A 6,573-nucleotide genomic window follows, 5' to 3' on the forward strand; every position below is an offset into this window, starting at 1 on the left:
AATGTCTTCATCAAGGACACAGACAAAGGGATTGAGTGCACCCTCAGCAAATTTGCAGATGACACAAAGCCAAGTGGTGTGGTTCACACATCTGAGGGATGAAATGTCATCCAGAGGGACCGAGACAAGTTTGAGATGTGGGCTTGTGGGAATCTCATGGGGTTCAACAAGGTGAAGTGAAAGGTCCTGCAGTGGGTTGGGGCAACCCCTGGTTATCAGTACAGGCTGGGGAATGAGCAGATCCAGGTTAGCCCTGCTGAGAAGTACTTCGGGTGCTGGTGGATAAGAGGCTGGACATGACCTGGCACTGTGCACTTGCCAATTGTGTTCTGGGCTGCATCAGAAGCAGCATGGCCAGCAGGGCGACGGAGGTGATTCTGTCCCTGTACTCTGCTCTGGTGAGATCTCACCTGGAGTTCTGTGTCCAGCTTTGGGGTCCCCAGCATAAGGACATGGACCTGTTGAGCAGGTCCAGAGAAGGGCCACAAAGATGATCAGAGGGCTGAAGCACCTCTCCTATGGGAAAGGCTGAGAGAGCTGGGGTTGTTCAGCCTGGAGAAGAGAAGGCTCCAGGGGGACCTACTGTGGCCTTTCAGTCCTTAAGTAGGGCCTATACGAAAGATGGGGTCAGACTGTTGCGATAAGACAAGCAGTAATGGTTATAAAGTAAAAGAGGGTTGATTTAGATTGGATATAAGCAAGAAATTCTTTATAATGAGTGCGCTGAAACACTGGAAGAGGGCTTTCAAAGAAGTTGTGGACGCCCCATCACTGGAAACGTTCAAGGTCAGGTTGGACAGGGCTGTAAGTGACCTGATCTAGTTGAAGATGTCCATGTTCATTGCAGGGAAGTTGGACTGGATGACCTTTAAAAATCCCTTCCAACCCAAGCCATTTTATGATTCTATGATTTTATGATTCTACCTCTCTAGGGTTCCTTGGCACTTTGAAGTGGAGAATGCTAACAGAAAATCTGTTCTCCTCCTTCCTGAAAGACTTCTCTACTCCCCAGACATTACAGTTCAAGGACATGACTAGCATTCACACTTAGTGCTAATGGGCTAAAGACACAGAGTCTATCTGTTAACTAGATGAGAAAAGAGGAAATAAATTTCTCGAATCAGGGTTTCCAGTCTCTTTAAATGTAATCCCATCAGCAAAGTGGGGTTTGTGTCCTAAAAAACATAGATGGTCTGGGCCGTGGAAGAGTCCCTCACCTTTAAGACTGTTCTGAAACCTAAGTTTTAGGTGGGTGTGAAAGGAATAGTTTCTTGAGTCTGCCATGTATATTGTTTTAGGATATTAACACTGTAACACCCCTTTATACTCTGTCCTTCCCACCTCACAGATCTTTGATGCATATGCCAAATATTTCAGTTATTTACACACCGTACACAACAGCTTCTTAAAATACACTTCTGAGTTCCTTTGATAAAGCAGGCTCTTTTTGTTGTGGTTTACAGTATTTGCTGGTTTTCTCTTTTAAGTTACTATTTGACAATATTTCTCATCACTTCTCTGTTGGAACTTCCATTTTCTTTTTCCCTGAAAGTCTGTATATATGTATTTTTTTTAGCCAAATGCAGCAAATGCTTTCCTTCACTGCTTTTTATGAGGCAATACACTGTTGATTTTTTTTTTTTTTTAATGAGTTCTTAGACCTTCTTCTTTTGAAGAAGTTTGAAGACTTACAGGACACGAGTACCTGGTAGAACTCTCAAAATACTGTCATATTTATAAAAATGGTGTCAGATGCTGCTCTTCCTGAGCTCACCAGCCTGGGAGCACATATGAAAGCAACACTGTGTATTGGCTTAGTAAGTGTTCAGCCAGGCCAGAGTTTTAATTGCAGAGGATACATTTAAAGTGTTTTTATGGCTAAAAATTGCAGTAAAGACACAAAGATCAATTTTGAATCCTTGAGCAGATTTCTGTGTACGATAGGATCAGACTCAATGATACCAGGTAAGACAGAGAGAACAGCTTCATTTCTCAAATACGAGAAAAGAAATATCTTAAATTACAATCTCATAAGCTTAAATTTTGCCTTTTTCTCAGACTAAGGGGAACACCTAGTGGCCGATTAAATTATCACTGTTTCCTGAAAATGATAGCTCAGTCTAGAACATACACAATGCTTTTTGAGTCAGGAAAACTGAAAGAGATAATCGTATCAGCCTAGCAACTGCAGTAGCCTCTTGCAGGTGTGCATGGGCTAGAGAAGACAGGTCAGGATGAGCCCTTTCCCTTGGCAGCTCCCACGCTGGATCAGTGGCGTGACTCAGTCCCCCTGCCATTGGTCCCTCCTGCCTGAACCTTAGAAATAAACCTCATGATGTGAGCAGACTCTGGCTTTACAATGAGCAGTCCTTATTTTCAAGTAGGAGGCCAAGAAATACAAGCTGGCCATTTTCTCGAATTCTGTTTTCTGTTTGCAGGGTTTCATTTTTTATGGCTCATTTCCACTGTACCTGCTTTCCCTTCTGTCACCAAAGCACGGTGTAGGTGCTCATCAGGTTGATCTGGGTTGATCAGGGTCCCAGGCAGCAATAGACCGACATCCCAATGCAATGAGCAGGAACTGGAAATGTTATAGATGCATAGTGAATTCAACCAGGTTTACTCTTTTTAGGCATCTGTAAAAGTGTGAATAAAGAAAAAACCATTCTTCATCATCATCTCCCAGCAAAGCCTGCAGGGGTGCCCAGAGGTGAGCAGGACTCACACATGTTGACATGTTGGCAGTGCGAGTCTACTCGCAGGCCCAGTCAGTCACCTTGTGAGTGATAATAAAAGCAAACCTGCCTTTGGTGCTCCAGACTTGTCAATGGACTAATTAGAAGCAAGTAAAATATTTTCGTGAGTGTGCCGCTAAGTGTGCTGCAGAGCACAGCTCCTCCAGCACGCAGGAGCTGGAAGCAGCGCTGGTACCTCCAGGTAGTGCGTTGTACTCCTGCCCTTGGCCCCATGTGGGGCACTCACACACGGGAAGTGGCAACGGGTCCTGCAGAATGGCCACCCAAAACCCCAGAGCCTACAGGGGTCTCCAGGCATTCCTCCAACCCTCACACCTGTGTCATGCTCTTTGTCTTGGAGCATGCAACAATATGACCACAAACAATATTCTGAGTGTTTTATTAACAAGTATAATACATATGAACTGTATACTAAATATAGTATGAGGACTGTACAGTACAAATTTATGTTCACAGTTTGACATGACAAAATGTCATTACTGAATTCCCATTGGACTACCAAAGTAGAAACAGTGAAAGTACATTAAACATTCACATCTTTAGTAAGAAAAGATTACTAAAATGTTTCCATATTTGCAAGTTATAGTAATGCACGCTAGAAACCTTTACCCATTCTGTCTTATTAGCTTATAAAATATATTACATTTTATTTAAAAAACTCTGCATAGTTTATAGAAGTATTAAAGTAAATAAAACATCCTTGCTATATTTGCAGGTGAGAGATGCTAAGCAAAAAGATTATTTTGACCCTTTAAATTACATTTTAAAAAGTGCTAATATCTGTAAAATATAATGAAAACTGGTGTAGCCCTCTTAAGAGATTTAACATGCTTTGTAAATTTTTATAGAAAGGATTTATATTCATCTACATGTTGCTAACCTTGACAGCAACAACAACATATTTGGACAAGATGTAGCATTTGAAATATCACTGCAGAATGGTGGGTGTATATTTAAATAAACCTCACACATTAATACATGCTTAACTTTTTGTTTTAGAAACCAGTAATTTATTATGATCAAATGGCTTAAACAGGCACATTTTCATAGAACAGTATTACCTGTTATAAGCTGCCCAGTGCAATACAACTAGGGAAAAAGATGGGGTTTTTAATTATACACATTCTCCAGAACTAGGGTTTTCTATCTCAACTGGCTTTTCTTTAGGGCAAAGATGGAAGGATTGGCTTTGAAAAGTAGTTGTGTATATTTAAAAATTACAAGGTATCCCTCAAATCGAAGTTTGCTAAAATCAAGATGAGCTGGTTAAGTTGTAACTTCACATTCAGCTAAAAGATCAAAGTGTATTTGTTGGTGACCTTTTTGACATCCCACAAAGACATCACAGACATAAGTGAAAAATCCTATAAGGAAGGCATTTAAATGAAATAATATCAAATACTTACATTTTATATTTAAATTTCTCTTGTCCTAATTCACAAGGCACATGGATGAAGATATTTTAAAGTTCTATTGCATCTCCACTGTATTTGTCTCCACCATTAGCATAAATATTTTCAGGAAAAATGTACATAAGCTATGAATTAACATAGCAAATAACCTAGACTAAATTATCTGAAATAACTCTTAGTTATTAAGAAGTACTGCTTTTAGGGTACTTGATCTTTGTTTCTGATTTAAAAAAAAATACTTAAAAAGAGAACATATTAATGAAAACATTTTATAAAAGCCTCAAAAGAGAAACAGACCATTGGAAAGAAATGTTCCTTAAACATACCAAATTTTATGCATTTGCATTTGTTACGCTAACAATGGGACCAGTTGCCATGAAGCTGCTTATTTTTATGGTATCTGCTTTTTTCCCTAGAATGGAACAGAGAATTGTTTTCATCCCAGGATACTAAATGTCTGTAAACTTGTGACTGATGCCATAAGGTTCTACACAGCCTCTCAGCAGTGATGCACCTATATTTATGAAACTGCCATTAAAAAGCCAATTCTGCTACCACTGACAATAAAAATATCCAACAAAAATCTCCAGTCTGGAAGAGCTGTTTATTAATATCTGTCTCCTTCCTACAGGTTCCTCAATGTCAATAACAATTTGGCCTACCAAAAAAAAAAAAAGACCAATTAATGTCCCAAGTTTTTCAGCACCATAGATGAGCAGATCAGGGTCAATTACAAGAAGACACAGTGTTACTTCCCTCAGCCCTAATGAAGTGGTGAGGATGTTTCTAGCTGTAACAAAGCATATGGATCTTCCTCACAAAAGCACCAATGTTCCCAGCCCTGCTTTGCAAATCTCTACTCTCCCCTTTGTAGAGCACACGTTCAGGGCTCTATTCCTTAAATAAAATTGCCAGTTCCATATACCCAATGCAAGAGTTGTTAACATCTGGAACACTTTCTATTTCATAGAAATTGCTGTTGCAGCGTTTTTCTCCAGTACAGACCTCTCCTCTTATTCTATGGGTATGTGGATGTCAGCAGAACAGGTGGTAAAGTCTATCACCAAGGGAAGGCTCTTTGCATTCACACTCTTGCATCTCCAAGATTATTTTTTTGCTGTTGGACTACACAGACTGTAGAAGCACAGCCTAACTGCTCCATAAGCTCAAATATACCCACCTGCAGATGGACACTCCACCTGCCTCCTCCTGCAGAGCTCTACACAACTCTTCCTCTCCTCAAACCTCCATTGTCCAGAGGGATTTTCCAAGAGAAATTTTCCCTCCAAGAAAAATCTTGCAGGGAATAGTGTTTATGTTGCATAGAACAAAGAAGGAAAAACGCACTGGTGCAATAAGAGTGTGGAGAAACACATCCTGTTCCCTTGCAGTGCCACAAAGTCTACCAGCTAATATAGACAGAAACCTTCCTTTCAGAGGGTTCCCAGATGGGAAAATATCTGGGATCAACTGCAGGCTGCTTGAATTCAATTTATTTTACCTATGGAGTTCTGTTCGCTAACAGACATGGGAATTAAGACTTGCTGATGTGAAGTTTTAATGGAACAGACACATCTACATGGAAGCTTTGCCTACCTACAAAGAGAGACTACCAGAGTCACAAACCAGAGTTAGGAAACGGATGATTTGGTGTACATTTTTATCCAAAACAGAAACATGAATTCAATTTATCAGAAGTGCATCATATTGGACGCCATCTTCTTACAAAAATATTGTGGATTAATAATTTTAAATACTGTAGTGTATTAAAGTAGTACTCACAGTTCAGAGCATTTTTGACATAATGATTGCTATTTTCTGAGGTACAGTAAAGAGAAAAATTATTTAGAGGAAATGCAGGGGCATGATTGCAGGGGGATAGTCTATATCCCTGAAATGAGGTGCAGCAGATTTCTATGAATATCATGTAATGCCAAGGAGAGTACAATAAAATCATAGACTATCCTGACTTGGAAGGGACCCATTTAGATCATCGAGTTCAACTGCTGGCCCTGCACAGGACCATCCCCAAGAGTCACACCATGTGCCTGAGAGCATTGTCCAAACACTTCTTGAACTCTGTCAGGCTTCATGCTGTGACCACTTCCCTGGGGAGCCTGTTCCAGTGCCCAACCACCCTCTGGGTGAAAAACATTTTCCTGATATCCAACCTAAATCTCCCCTGACTCAGCTTCAGGCTGTTTTCTTGACTGTGTGTTCCACCCATACACTTGCACAGAAACCAGACATACAGTGTCACTCAAGGTCTTCATTTAACAAATCCACTGGGGCATTATCCAATAAAAACAAGGATATCTACTACAATATAATACAGATGACAGATGATATTGGTTTAGATGCACAGTGTTATGTACGGACCCATTCCTGCCAATTTTTCTTCTTGA

Source organism: Pipra filicauda, unplaced genomic scaffold (genome assembly GCF_003945595.2).
Source record: "Pipra filicauda isolate LSUMZ 115617 unplaced genomic scaffold, ASM394559v2 scaffold38_size3968069_pilon, whole genome shotgun sequence".
Lineage (NCBI taxonomy): Eukaryota > Metazoa > Chordata > Aves > Passeriformes > Pipridae > Pipra > Pipra filicauda.